Raw genomic sequence first — 21,570 nt, 5'->3', positions numbered from 1 at the left:
CTCTCTGTCTGACTTGTGCTCTGAGTGTAAATGATGGGACAGAGTAGGGGAAGCTTCACTCTGTATCTGACCTTGTGAGTATGTGATGGGACGGTGTAGAGGGAGATTCACTCTGTGTCTGACACTGGGAGTGTGTGATGGGACAGTGTAGAGGAAGCTTCACTCTGTGTCTGACCCTGGGAGTGTGTGATGGGACAGTGTAGAGGGAGATTCACTCTGTGTCTGACCCTGGGAGTGTGTGATGGGACAGTGTAGGGGAAGCTTCACTCTGTGTCTGACCCCGGGCGTGTGTGATGGGACGGTGTCGAGGGAGATTCACTCTGTGTCTGACCCCGGGAGTGTGTGATGGGACGGTGTGGAGGGAGATTCACTCTGTGTCTGAACCTGGAGTGTGTGATGGGACGGTGTAGAGGGAGTTTCACTCTGTGTCTGACCCCGGGAGTGTGTGATGGGACAGTGTGGAGGGAGTTTCACTCTGTGTCTGACCCCGGGCGTGTGTGATGGGACAGTGTAGAGGGAGCTTCACTCTGTGTCTGACCCCGGGAGTGTGTGATGGGACAGTGAGGAGGGAGTTTCACTCTGTGTCTGACCCCGGGAGAGTGTGATGGGACGGTGTGGAGGAAGATTCACTCTGTGTCTGACCCCGGGAGTGTGTGATGGGACAGTGTAGAGGGAGCTTCACTCTGTGTCTGACCCTGGGAGTGTGTGATGGGACGGTGTAGAGGGAGTTTCACTCTGTGTCTGACCCCGGGCGTGTGTAATGGGACAGTGTGGAGGGAGTTTCACTCTGTGTCTGACCCTGGGAATGTGTGATGGGACAGTGAGGAGGGAGTTTCACTCTGTGTCTGACCCCAGGAGTGTGCAATGGGACAGTGTGGAGGGAGTTTCACTCTGTGTCTGACCCCGGGCGTGTGTGATGGGACGGTGTGGAGGGAGATTCACTCTGTGTCTGACCCCGGGCGTGTGTGATGGGACGGTGTGGAGGGAGATTCACTCTGTGTCTGACCCCGGGCGTGTGTGATGAGACGGTGTGGAGGGAGTTTCACTCTGTGTCTGACCCCGGGCGTGTGTGATGGGACAGTGTAGAGGGAGTTTCACTCTGTGTCTGACCCCGGGCGTGTGTGATGGGACAGTGTAGAGGGAGTTTCACTCTGTGTCTGACCCCGGGCGTGTGTGATGGGACGGTGTAGAGGGAGTTTCACTCTGTGTCTGACTCCGGGAGTGTGTAATGGGACAGTGTGGAGGGAGTTTCACTCTGTGTCTGACCCCGGGAGTGTGTGATGGGACGGTGTAGAGGGAGTTTCACACTGCATGAAGTTCAGCTTTGGGACTGGCGGCTGAAGGCTTTCAGCTTCAATTAGCTTTTAAGGTTTGAAGTGAATTGAAATAAGATGTGTATTTGCGAAATTAAATTCTGTTTCCAAGGGAACGGACCTGCTATTCCTCGCCATCCCTGTGGAACGTTCAGTATGTTCTGACTCGGTACTTGAGTTGGACGCCTGTCACTGTTGGGTGAAGGAGCAGTTAACTGATTGTTCTTGTGGGTTGATGCCATCTGTTATACACTCTCCCCACCCACTGAATCCGATCCCATAGTCCACGGAAACCGTCCCTTGTCACCAAATGTCCCCACCCACTGTATCCCCTCCACAGCCTACAGACTCTCTTCCCCATCACCAGCTCTCCCCGCACACAGAACCCCCTCCCCTATCACCAGCTCTCCCCATACACAAGAATCCCCTCCCTCAGCCCACGGGCACTCTCCCCCCATCGCCAGCTCTCCCTGCACACAGAATCCCCTCCCCCATCACCAGCTCTCCCCACACACAGAATCCCCTCCCCCATCACCAGCTCTCCCCGCACTCAGAATCCCCTCCCCCATCACCAGCTCTCCCCATACACAAGAATTCCCTCCCCCATCACCAGCTCTCCCCATACACAAGAATCCCCTCCCTCAGCTGACGGGTACTCTCCCCCCATCACCAGCTCACCCCACACACAAGAATCCCCTCCCCCATCACCAGCTCTCCCCACACACAAGAATCCCCTCCCCCATCACCAGCTCTCCCCACTCACAAGAATCCCCTCCCTCAGCCCACGGGCACTCTTCCTGTACACTCTACTTTTCTGTAAGTTACAATAAGAAATATATTTTAAGAATCTGATGGTGGAGGGGAAGAAGCTGTTCCTAAAACATTGAGGGTGTGTCTTCAGACTCCTGTACCTCCTGCTTGATGGTAGCAATGAGAAGAGGGCATGTCCTGGATGGTAACGGTTCATAATGATAGAGTTTGCCTTTTTGAGGCATCTCCTTTTGAAGATGTCCATGATGCTGGGGAGGCTAGTGCCCATGATGGAACTTGCTGAATTTACATCTTTCTATAGCTGTTCCAATTCCGTGCAGTGGCCCCTCCAGACCAGATGATGTTGCAACCAGTTAGAACGTTTTCCACAGCACATTTGAAGAAAGTTGCTAGAGTATTTAGTGACATACCAAGATTTCTCAAACTCAGTGAAGTATAGCTGCTGTCATGCCTTCTTCGTAAATGGATCAGTGTTTTGGGCCGAGGATTGATCCTCAGATATGTTGACACCCAAGAACTTGAAACTGCTGACCTCTCTATGAGGACTTGTGTGAATTCACTTGACTTCACAGTATTCCTCTGCTCTGGGAGACACTCCACTACCCTGGCAACCTCTCTCTGAATGTTATAGGCTGTCACCTTTTGATTTCATTCTAAGGAAATATGTAGTTCAGTTGGGTTAATTCCAAATGTGAGGAAGAGCACAGATTTGACATGTTGTGACAAACTTCTATCGGTGCAAGGTGAAGAGTGTGCCATGGCCTGGAATGAAAACACCAATGTCCAAGAACGGTAATGTGTACAAGATGTAGTGGACGCAGCCCAGTTCATCACGGGTAAAGCCCTCCCCACTTTTGAACACATCTACAAGGAGCAATGCCATATTAAGCAGCATCCATCATCAGACACCATCACCATCTAGGTCATGTTCTCTTCTCACTCCCGCCATCAGGATGGAGGTACAGGAGCCTCAGCATTCACACCACCAGGTTCAGGAACAGTTATTACCCCTCAACCATCAGGATCCTGAACCAGGGGGGTAACTTCACTCACCCCAACACTGAACCAATTCTACAACCGATGGACTCACTTTCAAGGACTCTGCAGACCATGTTCTCAGAATTATTTATTAATATTGTTTATTTTTTCAGCTCCAGCTGGTAAAACCCGAGGTATGGGCAGAATCAAGCACACTCATTTCTCAATTGCTGGGAAATTTCAGACTTTTCTAGTGGTGTTTAGTATTGTAGCTTTCTGAAGATTTACATAAATATTGCTGTGTCAGCCTAATTGTTTAATACTATTGTGTAGGGACTTTGGGATGATACCAATTGTAGATATTACTATTGGGACAATGTATCCCCTGTTCATGTTCCCTAGTCTTTCAATTTCCTCTTTTAATTCAGCATATTTCTCGTATTTTTCAGTTGCTGATTTCTGTACGTTGTGTGTGTTTGGAATGGCCATATCTACCAAGTAAATTATTTTTGTTTGTTCATCCTGTATTGTTTTGTCCAGATGGATATTATAGATTGTCCTGTCTGTAATAACTGATCAGTCATAATATAATTTGTACGACTCCGACTCTAAAACTGGATCAGGCTTGTATTTATAGTAAGGAATGGTTTCTTTTATGAATTTGTATTTTAAAACAAGATTTTGGTTAACAATGGTTCCCACTTGCTTTTGTCTGTGTAAGTAATCAGATTGAGTTAAACTGCCACAGGATCCTGTAACGAGTTGGATTGTTTCTGGTTTCTTGCTACATTTTCTGCATTTATCGTCTTGAATTTTTTGGTTTTTTTGTTATGTATTTTTGAAGTTATTTGTATTAACCTGTATTGCCACAAGGAACCCGTCTATTTCTGGGAAAAGGTCTCCAACTCTGAGCCAGGCGTTTGGCACTTCCTTGTTGACATCTAATCTGCTCAGATCGTGAGGATGTCGAGTATTATTATTTTTATTATTATTATTTGTTTTTGTATTTGCACAGTTTGTCTTCTTTTGCACCTTAGTTGCTTGTCCATCTTTGTGTGTAATCATTCATTCTATTGTATTTCTTTGTTCTACTGTGAATACCTGCAAGACAATGAATCTCAGAGTATGATGACATGTATGTGCTTTGATAATAAATTCACTTTGATCTTTGAAATCCATTGGATTTTTTCCTGAGACTTTTGCACTTACAAAATCTCTTATTGCCTCCAAAGGGTTAACCCAGGAGATTAAATAGGGGGAGACATGTTGTTCCCGGGGTATTGGCCTGAGCCTCTCAGGCAAGCTGAAAGGCAGTGTAAAATTAAAATGTCAGAACGCATTATATGATGGTTCTGTGGAGTGTCAGAGGCTGCGTCTCCTGGTGGGGAACAGCAGGGAACAGGACGGATTTCATCCAAGATCTCAGCTTGGTAATGCTCTTGATATTAATTTCCTGGGTAAAATTGGATAAGTCCTGGCTCAGTCAGGACTGAGAGGAGCAATTTCTCCACCCCCAGCCCCTCTTGTGAGCATTCCACTCAACGTGTTCTAGATACCAACATTCATTAATTGTTGGAGGAGACGGGTCACAGAAATGCAGTTGGTCGCTTGGCGATGAAGGTTCGACCTGCATTTATCTGGCACCTATCTACTCCAGTGCAAAAAACAAAACAGATGGGGCTCGTCAGCCATAGTTGGCAGCTCATCTCGGAGAAGGAAAACTCTGATCTCAAGCCTCCGCTGCCTTGCAGCTGTACCCACTCATGGGGAAGGCTTCAGGAGTAAATCCTGAGGAAAAACGCAGAGCTGGAGTCCCTAGGGCAGTCCTACATTGAGTTCAATGCTGACTGGCAACTCCTGCAAAGCCACCGATGCTGAACTCTGTCGCTCTCTGCCATCCCTCTCCACGCAGCTGATGAATCCAAAGGAACGGCAGAGACCGACAGATGAAAAGAGCTGAAAGAACTTAGCAGGTTAAGTAGCACCTATGGAGAGGAATAAACAGTTAATATTACATGCTGAGACCCTGATGAAGGGTCTCTGCCTGAAACCTCAACTGTTTACACTTCTCCATAGATGCTGCCTGATCTGCTGAGTTCCACCAGCATTTTGTGTGTGTATCTTGTGATGCAACCTGTCATGATGTTTTCCACTGTACATCTATAGAAGTTGGTAAGCTTCTGGGTTTCATGCTAGATCTACAAAAACTTCTAAGAAAACAGAGGGTGGGGCCTGCCCGGTCTAACCCTGGTGGGTTCATGCTTTCTGACGGCTTGTGTTGATATTCTAGAACAGCGGTGAACATCCAGACTCGGGTGCAGAGAGAGAGGCAGAGAATGCAGCTGTGAAGGACGGGAGGAAGTGTCGCAGGAAAGGAAAAGAGAGGAGTAAGGACAGGGAGAGAGGCACAGAGACCTTCACAAAGTGCCAGCACAGGTGTGAGCAGCAACAAGACCAGAAAGTACAGAGACAGGTGAAGACACTGCCGAACTTTGAGAGTGCCTGTGCGATTTCCACACAACCCTATACTGCTCAAGAGGTGAGGTTCAAGGGTGGTCGGGTTGGGATGTGGCAGGAGGGAGGGGAGTGGCAGGGGCATTTGAACCACACAGGAAAGTGTTACATAGAGCACAGTGCAGGCCCTACGGCCCACGATAATGTGTCAACCTTTGAACCTACTCAAAGATCAATCTTATACACAAGAAGTTCTGCAGATGTTGAAAATTCAGTGACGATTCAAGATGCTGGAGGAGCTCAGCAGGTCAGGTGGCTTCCATTGAGGGGAATAAACTGTTGATGTTCTGGGCAGAGACCCTTCATCAGGATCAATCTAACCCTTCCCTCCTACATGGCTTAAGAGTCTCTTAAATGTCCCTCATGTATCTAGCTCTACCCCCATCCCTGGCAGAGCATGCCAGGCACCCACCAATCAGTGTTTTAAAAAAAAATCCGATTCCTAAGTGGACATTGAACCCATCAACACTACCTCACCTTGTTCTTTCTATATGATCATGTATTGTACTGCTGCTGCTGCTAAGCTAACAAATTTCACGATGCATGCCGGTGATAATAAACGGATTCTGATTCTAACCAGGGTTTTCTAGAGCTGCAACGTTACCTCACGGCTCTTGAACTCAATCCCCCGAGTACTAAAAGCCAACACACCAAATGCCCTCTTAAGCACCTTATTGCCTTGTGCGGTAAGTGGTATCAAATTGTGGCAGAGATTCTATCATCTTCTGCCCTTTGTCACCTCCCAGCATCTGACTCCACTCCCACTCTTTCTCCACCCCCATCTGCCTATCACTCCCCCTCAATTGTACCTCCCTATCACTTGCCACTGCTTATAGAGTCATAAAGTTTAACAGCCCAGGAAAAGGCCATTTGGCCCATACATGTCTGTGCTGACCCGGTGTTCTTTCTTCACCCTTTTCTCTTTCCTCTTTATACCGGCTATCTGCCATTGTGCTTTCCAGTCCTGATGAAGGGTCTCAACAGGATGTGTGAAATGTCCATTTACCCCACAGATTATATAAGATGTAGGAGCAGGAGCAGAATTATGGCACTCAAGTCATCGAGTCTGCTCCGCCATTCCATCATGGCTGATTTATTACCCCGCCCAACCCCATTCTCCTGCCTTCTCCCCGTGACCTTCAACACCCTGACTAATCAGGAGCCTACCAACCACCACTTTAAATATAAGTTCAAAGTAAGATATGTGATTGGAGTACATACACGTCACCACATACTACCCTGAGATTCTTTTCCTGCGGGCTTACGTAGCAAATCTATAGAACAGCATCTGTAAACTAAACGAATGGTGCAACTACAAATATAAATAAATAGCAATAAATAACCAGCATGAAATAACAAGATAAAATATCCTTAAATGAGGGTAGTTATCCCAGTGACTTGATTTTCACAACTGTCTGTGGCAATTAATTCTACAGATTCATCACCCTCTGGCTAAGGAAGTTCCTCCTCATCTCCGTTCTCTGTTCTGAATTCTTTATTCTGAGGCTGTGCCCTCTAGTCCTGGTCTCCCCATTATAGGAAACATCCTCTTCACATCCACTCCATCTAAGCATTTCAATACTCAATAAGTTTCAGTGAGATCCCTCCTCATTCTTCTAAGCTCCAATGAATACATGCCCAGACGCTGCCTGACCTGCTGAGTTCCTCCAGCACGTTTCGTGTGTTGCTCCAGATTCCAGCGCTGGCAGTCTCTAGTGTCCCTGTCATTTCTTTTTTTAAACGCCAACTAAATATTTGCACTGAGCCTTGGTCTCAGCGTAAAACTTCTGGAAAAAGCGGTTACAGGATTGTACACAAGGCCGGTAAGGGAAATGGGAGATTTGGTGAGCTCTGAAGTAAAAGAAAACTGAAAAGCTTTAAAGTTTCAGAATGTGTTGATTAAGTAAAAACAAAGTTAAAGATTTAATATTAGCTTTATTTGTCATACATACTGTGGGTGGTATTAACCATATAACAATTGGTTGGTTGTATAATGTCTCCGACGATGATAGGAGACCTCGTGGGAGAGTTTTTAAGGTGAAAAGCCATTACACGGGGGCAGTTCCACTCTCTTGACCACGACTCCAGTGGTATGAACAAGTGTCACAAACTGAGGTCTTCCTTGGTTGCAGTGGATAACTGTGATGTCTTCTGGGCCTCGACATGCCCTTCGCTCTCCATGAAGCGTTGCAGAACTGTCTTCCTGGTCATTGCATCTCACTGTAGATCTCATCCAACCAGTCCGCTGAGCTGACCTTGCATGCTAGTACAGGTATCTCCCTATCTCACCAGGGTATGAGGCTCACCAGCTACCCTCACCTGGTTTAGCCCATCTATTGAAATGGCGGACCAGGATGTAGCTACTGTCACATGCAAACGGCTACTCGGAGCCAAAGGTGAGAGCTGAGTGTCCGGTGGGGACCAAAGGTGAGTGAGCTGCCCCAGAATGGACACGACAAACGAGAGAATCTGCAGATGCTGGAAATCCAAGCAACACACACAAAATGCTGGAGGAACTCAGCAAGACCAGGCAGCATCCATGGAAAAGAGGACAGTCGACGTTTTCGGCCAAGACCCTTCGTCAACCCGAAATGTCGACTCTACTTTTTTCCAGAGATGCTGCCTCGCCTGCTGAGTTCCTCCAGCATTTTGTGTGTGTTGGACATGACAAGCCCCTTCACCAGATGTGCTACCCCTCCCTGGACACCCCGTGCATACTGTACATTGCAACATACAAATAAAATGTGTTGTTTCTGTTAACGACCAACATGGGGCTGCCCGAAAGTGTGGCCATGCTTCTGGCGCTGATATAGCATACCCACAACTCACTAATCCTGACCCGTATGTCTTTGGACTGTGGGATAAAACCATTTCACTCAGAGGAAACCCACACGGTCACAGGGAGAACATATACTCTCCTTACAGATGGTGGGGAAATTGAACTCCGATAGCTGACGCTGTAAAGCATTACGCTAACCGCTACCTGTATTGTTGTTAGAAGACACCTGCTTGGGAATTTGGGAGAAAGTCAGAATAAGTCTTCTTCCCACATGAGTGCTGAGGGGTGGGGAGGTTGTCAGAGAGAATGAACATGTAGAGAAGGGTTCCCAACCTTGTGCCATGGACCAATACCAGTAAGCCAGGCTGGGAACCCCTGGTAGAGAGTGCAATCTTTGTTTTGCATGCTATCCATACGGATCATTTCATCACATCAGTGCATGAGGTAGGACAAGGAAAAATGATAACAGAATGCAGAATCAAATGGAACAGCAACAGAGAAAATGCAGCGCAGGAAGATAATAAGAAGCAAGGCCATATATATTGAGGTAGATTGTGAGATTGTGTCTATTTTATTGCAGTTCAATACTTTTATAATTTCTGGGTAGAAGTTGTCCTGCAGCCTTTTGGTATGTGGTTTTAGCCTCTTGAATCTTCTGCCCAATAGGATCAGGTGGTGGAGTGGAGATACATCTCTACCAGAGGAGGTGCAAGGCGCTTCTTCCTTCCGCTAGCCTGCAGGTCACCTCTGAAGAGTGTTGATAGTGGCTGGGGTCACCCACCTTGTAAAGGCACAGGCCAGAAGACAGCGAGGGCAAACCACTTCAGCAGAAACATTTTCCAAGAACAATCATGGTCAAAGACCATGCTTGCTCACATCGTACAACAAGCATATGACTCAGTGGGAGGGTGGAGAACATCCAAAGTGGGAGGGGTCTATGCTTATGCTGGCTGCTTTACCAATCCATCGTGAAGTGTAGACAGAGTCCATGGAGGGGAGGCTAATTTCCGTGATGTTCTGAGCTGAGTCCGCACTCTCGGCGGTTTCTGGTCACGGGCAGAGCAGTTGCCATATCAGGTGCATCAGATAGGATGCTTTCTATGGTGCATCAATAAAAATGGGTGAGGGTAGTGTCAAGTTTCTTTAGCATCTTGAGGAGGATGAGGTGCTTGCGAGTGCTCCTGGCCATGGGGTCTTCGATGTTGGTTCAGGAAAGATTATTCCTGTAATGGATGTTTCCATCAGTAGGTTAGCCTGGGACCAGAGAGCACAGCAACAGAATAAAAGGATGACTCTTTTAAAACGGAGATGTGGTGGAATTTCTTTAGACAGTAGTAGAAAATCTGTGGAATTTGTTGTCACAGAAGGCTGTAGAGGCCATGTCATTGTGTGTATTTAAGGCAAAGACTGATAAGTTCTTGATTGGGAAGGGTTATGTGGAGAAGGCAGGAGAAAGGCAAAGAAAAATATCAGACATGATCAAAAGGCAGAACAAGCTCGATGGGCTGAATGGCCTATTTCTGCTCCTAGGTCTGTTGTGCAGCTGAATAATGCTACACCCTAGCTTGCCAATGGCCTTTGAGTGTTGTGGATTATCAAAGTCACATATTGCATGTAAACATGGGAATTTTTTTCTAATTGAACTGTACTGCATGCACTGTAAATGTCCGTTTTGCACCGACTGTCCCATTCTAGTGCAAAGTGGTCAGTGTTGCTGTACTGAGGTAGTGTTTGGGGTTGTGCCGGTCGGTTCAAGAAGTGAATGGTTGAAGGGAAATAGCTGTTTCTGAGCCTGGCGGTGTGGGACTTCAGTGATAGCTGTGAGAAGATATCATGGCCTGGATGGACAGCATGGTCGACCTGAAGCATCCACTTGGTTTCTCTCTCCACAGATGCTGCCTGACCTGCTGAGTGGTCCAAACACTTTCTGTTTTTATTTCAGATTGCCAGCATCTGTGGTACTGTATTGCTTTGTTTCCAGCAACTAGTCACAGAACATAGGCCGGTACAGGACAGGAGCAGCCACAGTGTTGTGCTGAAACACATAAATTAGCAATCAAATGGCCAACTCAACTCATCTGCCTACACAATGTCCACATCCTTCCATGTTCCTCACATTCACTTGCCTGTCAGAATCAGGTTTAATATCACTGGCATATGTCGTGAAATTTGTTGTTATACATAGAATAGTACAGCACAGTACTGGCCCTTCGGCCCACAATGTTGTGCCGACCCTCAAACCTGCCTTCCATATAACCCCCCACCTTAAAAAATTCCTCCATGTACCTGTCTAGTAGTCTCTTAAATTTCACTAGTGTATCTGACTCAGGCAGTGCATTCCACGCACCAACCACTCTCTGAGTGAAAAACCTTCCTCTAATATCCCCCTTGAACTTCCCTCCCCTTACCTTAAAGCCATGTCCTCTTGTATTGAGCAGTGGTGCCCTGGGGAAGAGGCGCTGGCTGTCCACTCTATCTATTCCTCTTAATATCCTGTACACCTCTATCATGCAGCAGCAGAACATTGCAATACATTAAAACTGTAAATTACAGCAAGCACTGTGTGTGTGTGTGTGTGTGTGTGTGTGTGTGTGTGTGTGTGTGTGTGTGTGTGTGTGTGTGTGTGTGTGTGAGTGAGTGTGTGTGTGTGTGAGTGTGTGTGTGTGTGTGTGTGTGAGAGTGTGTGTGTGTGTGTGAGTGTGAGTGTGTGTGTGTGTGTGTGTGTGTGTGTGTGTGTGTAAAATAAGTAGTGCAAAAAGAGAAAAGGAAGTAGTGAGGTAGTGTTCATGGGTTCAATGTCCATTCAGAAATCAGATGGCAGAGGGAAAGAAGCTGTTCCGGAATCGCTGAGTGTGTGTGTCTTCAGGCTCCTGTACCACCCACCGATGGTAGCAATGAGAAGAGGGCATGTCCAGGTGATGGGGGTCCTTGATGAAGGATGTCACCTTTTTGAGGTATTGCTCCTTGATGTCCTGGATGCTGGGGAGGCTGGTGCCCATGATGGAGCTGACTGAATTAACAACTTGTTTCTGTCTACTCCCTCTGTCTCTCATAATTGTATAAACCTCAATCAGATCTCCCCAGACAGCTCCAGAGAAAATAACCCATGTTCACCCAGCCTCTTGTTATAGCACATGCCCTCTGAACCAAGCAGCATCCTGGTAACCTCTTCTGCACCCTCTCCAAATCCCCGACATCCTTCCTATAATGGGGTGACCAGAACTCTACACAATACTCCAGATGCGGCCTAACTAGAGTTTTATAAAGCTGCAGCATAACATCCTGACTTTTCAACTCAATGCCTTGATTAATAAAGGTCATTGTAGAATTTTTTTTTACTGGTGAAAATGGGAGCAGGTTGTCCGTTAGTGTTGGTATGTTGTGGTTGAGGATGGGGGGTGGAGCCTGGCCTTCAAGTTCAAGTACAATTGTCATTGAACCAGACATCAATACTGCTGAACACAGCCAAACGAAACAGTGTTACTCCAGGGCCAAGGTGTAAAACACGGCACCAACAGTCACACACAGCACATGGCACATATGCCACATATAAGACAGCAATAAGCATACAGTTGCACCAAAGAAAAATATAATCAGAGTCCCTGAGTCCATGAGTGTTGTTGCCAAGAACAAGCCCGCGACAATCTGCAGACAAATGCAGTCCAGCTTGTCTTCCGCCGAGCAAGCACTGGAAGGCAGCCCTGATGTCAGCGTGGATGCTGCACCTGTCGTAGGCAGCTATAACAGGCGACGTCGCGACGTGAGGCCTAGTCTGCACTACAACTGATTTACGCAGCTCCTCTGCCGTTGGTCTCGCTGATAACCCAACGTTCTACATTCAGACAAGAGTACCTTGTACCCGATCAATGGAGTATTGACATTGGTGGAGCTGATGGTGGTTTGACTGACAGGGAACTCAGGCAGCTAGGGTAACTGGCAACACACACTCGGTGGATTGATTCCAGCAGAGAGAGACTGAGAGCACAAATTAATATAGCAGAGATGAGAGTTGCTTGGTAACCAGGAGTGTAGACAGCACTAGCCTGGGGCTAGAACCTCGATGAAGAGCAAGGAACCGAGAGTGTCCTGACCAGCTGCATTACTGTGTGGTACGGGAATTGCAAGGCATCTGACTGCAAAGCCCTACAAAGGATTGTGAGGCCTGCTGAGGGGATTGGGGTCTCTCTTACACCCATCCGAGATATTTATCAGGAGCACTGCATACGCTGGGCCCCTAGCATTGTCGGTGATCCCTCCCATCCGTCCAGCAATCTCATTAACCCCCTTCCATCAAGCAAGAAGCACCCGGGTATTAGGACAAAAACTATTAGGATGGGAAACAGCTTCTTCCTCCAGGCCGTAAGACCACTGCCACCAGCCACGTATGAAGCACTAGCAGCGTTACACTGTTTACTTTTTAAGCTTGTGTCGTAAATGCACCTTATTATTTGTTAGTTTAATAGTGGTAATATTATTTATGTGTTATGTGTCTAGGTTGTATGCACTGCATTGTACACCTTGGTCCAGAGGAATATTGTTTTGTTTGGTGGTATGCATGCGTATGGTTGAATGAGAATAAACTGAAGTTGATCTTGAAATATCCACCACTCATTGAATTGTGGGACACCGGGGGCTGAAGAATAACCTTGGTGCCAGGATAGACCTTAGATAGGGTGTTCCGGTCAGAATTGGCTAAATAAACTTGAGGGATGGAGTGCAAACATCTTAAGGAGCCAAACAGTGAGGAGCTTTGGAGTACTCCGTCACTGGATGTTCTCTGATTTTTACATGAGGCATCTCAGAGCTTCCTCTTCAAATTCAATGTGATTCTGGGATTGCTGTAGAACAGAGGGAGATGGGAGTACAAGTCCATGCTTCTCTGAAAGCAACATTTCAGGTCGACAGATTAGATTAGCTTTACATGTCACATGTACTTCGAAACACAGTGAAATGGTGTGCTTTGCATCAACGACCAGCACAGTCCGAGGATGTGCTGGGGGCAAGTGTCACCACGCTTCTGGTGCCAACACAGCACGCTGACAAATTACTAATCCTGACTGGTACGTCTTTGGAATGTGGGAGGAAACAAGGTCATGGGGAGAAAGTACTAACTCCTTACAGACAGCGACAGGAACTGAACCCCAACCTTACAGCTGGTGTTGTAAATCAATGAGATAACCACTACATTACCGTGCTGCCTACGACTATCCATACAGTTATGACACAGTGTATTGAGGTAAAACAATAACAAAATGTAGAATAAAGTTTAACAGTTACAGAGAAAGTGCGGTGCAGGTGGACGATAAGGTGTAAGATCATAATGAGGTGGACTGGGGTTCATTCAAGAGTCTAATAACAGCGGGACTGAAGCCATCCTTGAGCCTGGTGGTACATGCTTTCTGGCATTTGTTTCTTTAGCCCGATGGGAGAGGAGAAAGTGTCTGGAGTGGGTGGGGTCTTTGATTACGCCGGCTGCTTTACTGAGGCAGTGAGAAGTATAGGCAGAGTCCATGGAGTGAAGGCTGGTTTCCATAAGGTTTCTTGTGGTTATAGGAAGAGAGGTCACTAACTGTGATGCATCCAGGAAGGATGCTTTCAAAGGTACATTGATAAAAATCATGGAGAGGGGACATAAGAAATTCCTTTAGCCTCCTGAGCAAGTAGAGGCTTTGGTGAGCTTTCATATTTTTATTTAGAGATACAACCGGTGAGAGGCCCTTCAATCCCAAGAAGCCTTCGCCACCCAATTACACTCGTGACCAATTAATCTACAAACCCCGATGTCTTTGGATTGTGGGAAGAATCTGGAGCACCCAGAGGAAAGCTATGCAGTCACAGAGTACGTACAAAACTTCTTATAGTCAATAGTGGGAATCCAAAGCAACACAAAATGCTGGAGGAACTCAGCAGGTCAGGCAGCATCTATGGAAATGAATAAACAGCCGATATTTTGGGCCGAGACCCTTCTTCAGAACTGGACAGGAAGGAGGAAGATGGCAAAATTTTAAAAAATGGGGGTGGGGAGGGGAAGGGGGATAGCTAAAAGGTGATAGGTGAAGCCAGGTGGGTGGGAAAGGTAAAGGGCTGGAGAAGGAGAGGAGAGTGGACCATAGGAGAAATGGAAGGAGGAGGGGACCCAGGGGAAGAGGGAAGGTGATAGGCAGGTGAGAAGAGGTAAGAGGCCAGAGTGGAGTGTAAAAGAAGGGGTAGGGAATTTTTTTATATCGAAAGGAGAAATGAATATTCATGCCAGCAGGTTGGAGGCTACCTAGATGGAATATAAGCTGTTGCTCCTCCACCCTGACACTGGCCTCATCGTGGCACGAGGAGGCCATGGACCAATATGTCAGAATGGGAACAGTGGGAATTGAACCCAGGTAGCTGGCGCAGACATAGCGTTAGGATAACCGCTACCCTACTGTGTCACCGCTTGGCTGTAGCGTCAATATGGTTGGACCAGGACAGGCTATTGGGGAAGTTCATCCCTCTCAACCCGGCCTTTCATGAGGTCCCCGTCATCCTTCTGAACTCCAGCCGAAACAGACTCCGATACCAGTCATATAACTATCATCATTAGATGGATCCACGTTACTGAGCACCGTTCTGAGCCAGAGTAACATCTTTCGGATTTTGGGAGAGGAGACATCTTGTTAAAGCTGCTCTTGCACGAGCCCCAGTCTGGCCTGGCTGCAATCTACAGTGCATGTGTCTCCAGTGGTACTTGGGGAACTGGGGACACAGCTCTGTTGGAATAACATCCAGTGCCAAAACCTACGGCTCTCTCCGTCTCTCAGGCACTGAAATTGGAAGGAAGGACTCATCGCTGGTGATTGTTGTGTTCCGGGGAGATGGAGAGAAGATGTGGAAATGCATTTCTTATTACTTCAGAGTGTTCCAAAGCTATCACGGAATTGGGATGAGGAATTAATTTATTAGAACATAGAACATTGAACACTATGACACAGTACAGGCCCTTCAGCCCACAATGTTGTGCCAACCTTTTAACCTACTCCGAGTTCAACCTAGCCCTTTCCTACCACATTACCCTCCATTTTTCTTTCATCTATGTGCCTATGCAAGAGTCTCTTAAATGTTCCTAATATATTTGTGTCTATCACCACCCCTGGCAAGGCGATCTGTACACCCACCACTCTCTGTTCTTTTTAAAGAACACTTACCTCTGACAGCTCCCCTATATTTTTCTTTAACAGCCTTAGAATTATGCCCTTTTGTATTAGCCATTTGTGCCCTGGGAAAAGGCTCTCCACTCTATCAATGACTTTTATCATCTTGAACACACTCATCCTCCTTCACTCCAAAGAGAAAAGCCGACGGTCACTCAATCTTTCCTCATAAGACCTGCTCTTTAATCCAGGCAGCGTCCTGGTAAATCTCCTCTGCACGCACTCCAAAGCTGTCACATCTTTCCTATAATGAGGTGACCAGAACTGAGCACAACTTTCCAAGTGTGGTCTAACCAGGGTTTTATAGAGCTGTAACATAACCTCACCACTCTTGAACTCAATGTCCTGACTAATGAAAGCCAACACACCAGACGCCTTCTGATCAACCCTATCAATTTCCACATCCCTCCTATGATGAGGTGATCAGGACTGGACACCATTAGGAGAAAATGTGCAGATGCTGGAAATCCAAAGCAACACAGACACAATGCTGAAGGAGCTCAGACCAGGCAGCATCTGTGGAAATGAATAAACGGTTGATGTTCCATCAGGACTGGAAAAAGAGACGAGGAGCCAGAGTAAGAAGGCGGAGGGAGGGAAGACAGAAGCACAAGATAGTAGGAGATAGGTGAAACTGGGAGAGGGGGAGGGGTGAAGTAAAGATCTGGGAAGTTGATTGGTGAAAGATAAAGGGCTGGAGGAGGGGGAATCTGATAGGAGAGGGCGGAAGATATGGGAGAACGGGAAGGAGGATGAGCACCAGAGGGGTGTGATGGGCAGGTTAGGAAAAAGGTGAGAGAGGGGAACAGGAATGGGGAGTAGTGATAGGTTGCCAATTACCAGAAGTTTGAGAAATTGAACACAGAACTGAGCACAGTTATTCTTGTCACATCTGCTAAGATAAAGTGAAAAACCTGTCTTTCATAGCGTTCATAGAGATAAATTTATTAGAAGGAAAGATTAGCTTTATTTGTCACATATACCTCAAAACATAGTGCAGTGTTTTGCATCAACGACCAACATAGTCCGAGAATTGTAAGAGTGCACTAAGTTAGAGGAGGGTAAGGCAATAAGAGAATGCAGAATAAGGTGTTACAATTGCTGAGAAAGTGCAGTATAGGCAGACAATAAGGTGCATGTCTATAACAAGTTAGATTGTGAGGTCAATCCCAAAGGATAGCAAACCTGTGGAATTCTATAAGGAGGTTATTGCTAATTTTCAAGAGAGGAACAGATGTTGTTCCCGAGCTAGAGTGACAAGGGATAGCAGACTCTAGTTTATTATCATTGACATATGCCACCGAGAAATCCTGCTTGTTGCGTGCAGATGGAGCGAAGGTGCTCGACAAAGTGCTCCCGCAGTCTATGACGGGTCTCACCGATGTAGAGGAGGCCAACTTGGGATCATCGGATGCAGTAAATGACCCCAACAGATTTGCAGGTGAAGCGTTGCCTCAAGTGGAACCTCACGAGGAGGCGATGGCTGTGAATTACCCCGCAAGCGAAGCTATTATGCTTAATGAAGCGAGCAAATAGCTCCACTTGTCGCAGCTCTGTGCACGAGCTCAGCGGGAAGGCTATCGTTGATCGTCAAAGGTTAACGAGGTCTCTGAATGCAGCAATTTGTCATGCTCAGAACTGGTACTTGGCAATCTCACAGTGAGTTAGCCGGGTTGCATTTAGTGTGGGTAGGCATGGAAACCGCAAGCTGCCCCAAGGGGACAGATGATGCAGAGAGTTCTTTTCGATGGAAAAGAAGGAAGGTTACTCTCTCTTTGTGGTTAGTGCCATGCTTTACAGTGTCATCTGCAGGATCAAGAAGAGGGGACATGTCCTCTTCCCATTGCTACCATCAGCGAGAAGGTACAGGGGCCTGAAGACACACACTCAATGAGTCAAGAACAGCTTCTCCTCTGCCATCAGATTCCTGAATGGACAGTGAACCCATAAATATTACCTTAGTATTTTTACTCTCTTTTTGCACTACCTATTTAATTTAATTTTTTTGGGTATATATTTATTGGAATTTATAGTTTTTATTTTTATGTATTGCAATGTACTGCTGCAGCTTAACAACACATTTCACAATGTACGTCAATGATATTAAACCTGATTCTGAATTCCTGTCGCTGTCTGCAAGGAGATTGTACGTTCAGTTTCCTCTGGGTGCTCCAGTTTCCTTCCACATTCCAAAGATGTAAAGTTATGGCGATAGAGTCACAGAGCACTACAGCACAGAAACAGGCCCTTTGGCCTGGCCTGCACCAGGACCATAACCCTCCCATGCATGGACCTCTCCAAAATTAAATGTCCACCACTTTTGTTGGCAGCTTGTTCTTACCACCCTCTGAGTGAAGTTTCCCCTCATGTTTGCCTTAAACATTTCATGCTTAACCCATGACCTCTAGTGTTAGACTCACCCAATCTCAGTGGGAAAAGCCTGGTTGCATTTATCTTATCTATACCTCACATAATTTTGTACACCTCTATCAAATCTCCCCTCAATCTTCTACATTCTAAGGAATAAAGTCCTAACCTATTCAACCTTTCCCTATAACTCAGGTCCTCAAGTCCCGGCAACACTCTTATCCTCTTTCAATCTTATTTACATCTTTCCTGTAGGTAGGTGACCAAAACTGTGCACAATACTCCAGATTAGGACTCACTAGTGTCCTATACAATTTCAACATAACATCCCAACTCCTGCACTCAACATTTTGATTTATGAAGGCCAATGTGCCAAAAGCTTTCTTTATGACCCTATCTACCAGCAACACCACTTTTAATGATTATGGACCTGTATTCTAGACCTTTTTGTTCTACCATACTCTTCAGTGCCCTACTGTGTAAAACCAACCCTGATTGGTCTTCCCAAAGTGCAATGCCTCACACTTGTCTGCATTAAATTCCATCTGCCATTTTTCCAGCTAGTCCAGATTCTTCTGCAAGCTCTGGTAGTCTTCTTCACTATCCACGATACTCCCAATCTTGGTGTTGTCCACACATTTGCTGATCCAGTTTACCACATTATCATCCAAATTGTTGATATAAATGACAAACATCAATGAACACAGCACTGATCCCTGTGGCACCCCGCTGATCACAGGCCTCCAGTCAGAGTGGCAGCCGCCTACAATCACTCTCTGGTTTCTTCTGTGGAGCTAATGTCTATTCCAATTTATTACCTCATCTTGAATGCCAAGTGACTGAACCTTCTTGACCATCCTCACATGGGGACCTTGTCAAAATGTCTTGCTAAAGTCCATGTAGACAACATCTACTGTCCTACCTTCATCAGCTTTCCTGTAACTTCCTCAAGAAATTCTATAAGGTTGCTTAGACACAACTTACCACGCAGAAAGCTATGTTGATGATACCTAATCAGTCCCTGCCTATCCAAATACTGATATATCCAGTCCCTTAGAATACCTTTCAATGACTTTCCCACTACTGATGTCAGACTCTGTGGCCTATAATTTCCTGGCTTATTCTTAGAGTCTTAAACATCAGAACCACCAGAACCACATTAGCTATCCTCCAATACTTTGGCATCTCACCTGCGGCTAAGGATGTCAGTGATTTAAAACAAAACTGATTCTGAAGCAACCTTGTGGAGTGCGAGTACGAGGATAATTGTTGCTGAAGTGTTTCTGAATAAAGGTATCATTGTTAAAGATCAGCTATGTTTCAAATATAAGTGCTGTAGTTTTATGTGCTTCACTATACACAGCTCGTTCCATACACCACCGCCTTCTGTGTGAAAAGCCTCCCCCTCAGGTCCCTCGAAATCCTTCAAGTTCAAGTTCAGTTTATTGTCATTCAACTATGCACACATACACCACCAAATAAACAATGTTCCTATAGACCAAGGTGTACAACACTGTATATATAACTGACACACAACACATAAAGTAATATTACCACTAGTAAATTAACAAATAATAATCACAAACAGAGAAAATTTGCAGATGCTGGTAATCCAAGCAACACACACAAAATGTTGGAGGAATTCAGCAGGACAGGCAGCATCTATGGAAAAGAGTACAGTCGATGTTTCAGACTGAAACCCTTCAGCAGGACTGGAGAATATAACGTTACTGGTATTTCGTATATGATGAGACCTGGGTGGTGGGAAGGAGTTCAGTGGTCTTACAGCCTGGGAGAAGAAGCTATTTCCCACCCTAACAGTTCTCGTCCTAATGCTGTGATATCTCCTGCCTAATGGAAGGGTACCATAGCATTCCCCCTCTCATCTTAAACCTATGCCCTCTAATTTTAGATTCAGGGTAGTGACCCCTACCTCTACCCCTCCACTGTACCCCCTCAATGCTCTCTATCACTACATCCTCCTCCTCCCACCAGCCATCCCCAACTTTAACCTCTTCACCATTGGGCGAGTGCTCCAGTCTCACTCCATAGACATCTTTTACCTTAGGTAACATACCAATACTGGACGCTCATAGAGAGTCATATAAAACTACAGCACAGAAACAGACCACCTAGTCTGTTCCAAACAACTATTCAGCCTAGTCCCATTGATCCATACCTGGTCAGTGGCCCTCCGTTCCCCTCCCATCCAAATTTCTCTCAAAAGGTGAAATTGCACTGGAATCCACCACTTCCACTGCCCTCTGAGTGAAGAAGTTCCCTCTCATGTTCCCTCTAAACATTTCACCTTTTACCCTTAACCAATGACCACCAGCTCTGGTCTCACCCAACCTTAGTGGAAAAAGCTTACTTGCATTTACTCTATCTATACCGCTCATAATTTTGTATACTTCTATCAAATTTCCTCTTATTCTCCTTTACTCCAGGGAATGAAGTCCTAATCTATTCAACCTTTCCCTATAACTCAGCTCAAGTCCTAGCAACATCCTTTTAAATTTTCTCTGTATTCTTTCTAATCTTATTGATACCTTTCTTGTAGGGAGGTGACCAGAACAGCACACAGTATGTTGAACTGCAATATTCATGGGCCCATCACTAGGACAATGTGACTAAATTCTGTAGCTCAACAGCAGGCCATTCTGCCCATGGTGTTCCTGCTAGCAACTTGAAAGAGTCTCAAATCTTTCCTACTCCTCACTCTTCTTTTAGAGAGCAGCACATTTCTAATTTCAGGTGACCTGGCCCGCCTCTGTCCCCTTTCTTGTTCCTCCTAGGAAGGATGTGGAGAGGGTGCAGAGGAGATTTACCAGGATACTACCATGATTAGAGAGCAAGTCTTATGAGGATGGGTTTTATGGCTGCTTGTAAGGAGACGAATCTCGAAGTTGTATAATGTATACATATTTCGATAATAAATGTACTTTGAACTTTGAGCGAATTAGGGCTTGCCGCTTTGGAGGGTGAGGGGTGACTTGATGGAAGTGAACAAGATGATAAGAGGCATAGATTGAGTGGACAGCCAGAGGCATTTCCCAGGTGTAATTTCTGAGGGAGTAAGCTAATTTTACGGAGATTGGAGGAAAGATGAGGTAGCTTTTTTGACACCGAGAGTGGTGGGTGCCTGGTACGCACTAAAAGGTGTGGAGGTAAAGGCAGATACATTAGGGGCATTTAAGAAGTTTGGAAAGGCACAAGGATGATGGATGCATTTTGGGCTATGTAGGAGGGAAGGGTTAGATTGATGTTGGAATAGGTTAAAAGGTCATGGGCCCGAGGGCCTGGATTGTGGTATAGTGTTTCAGTTCTATACATTCTTTTGTAATAAATGTCACAACATACTGTATGTTAGTGATAATAAACTTGATTCTGATTCCTTTGGGTCTTCACAAACCTCCTTCTCTCTCCCTCCTCCCCTTGAAACCTCCCTCTGTGCCTGAGCACTTTGATTACCTCGTCTAATATCTCCCAGCGAGGCTCGGTTTTGGATATTGTTGGAAAATGCACCATGAAATGCTCAGGTCTAATTTCAGGTACCAATTGACATTACAATAATTTACAGAGCTTTCTCCGCACTCCGATTCCCCGGATAGCTATTAGAGAAGTTTAATGTGGTACCGTTGCTATGGCAACGACCCTGCGATTG

General features: G+C 46.0%; 1 protein-coding gene across 2 annotated transcripts in view; it reads left to right on the top strand.

The window, feature by feature from the left end:
- The window catches only part of pde2a (phosphodiesterase 2A), a 303,048-nt gene that overhangs the window by 54,558 nt on the left and 226,920 nt on the right, over nt 1–21,570 (top strand). The window contains exon 1 of one of the 2 annotated variants that reach the window (XM_073044333.1): nt 5,465–5,601. The exons of the other annotated variant lie outside the window; for it this stretch is intronic. The gene's annotated coding sequence lies outside the window, so the exon portion shown is untranslated. Of the gene's footprint in view, nt 1–5,464; nt 5,602–21,570 lie in introns of those variants that run through there. 2 annotated transcript variants of the gene reach the window in all.

The sequence above is a fragment of the Hemitrygon akajei genome, chromosome 4 (genome assembly GCF_048418815.1).
Source record: "Hemitrygon akajei chromosome 4, sHemAka1.3, whole genome shotgun sequence".
Classification (NCBI taxonomy): domain Eukaryota; kingdom Metazoa; phylum Chordata; class Chondrichthyes; order Myliobatiformes; family Dasyatidae; genus Hemitrygon; species Hemitrygon akajei.
The sequence above is the reverse complement of the archived record's forward strand: the minus strand, read 5'-3'. Positions and strand labels throughout refer to the sequence as shown.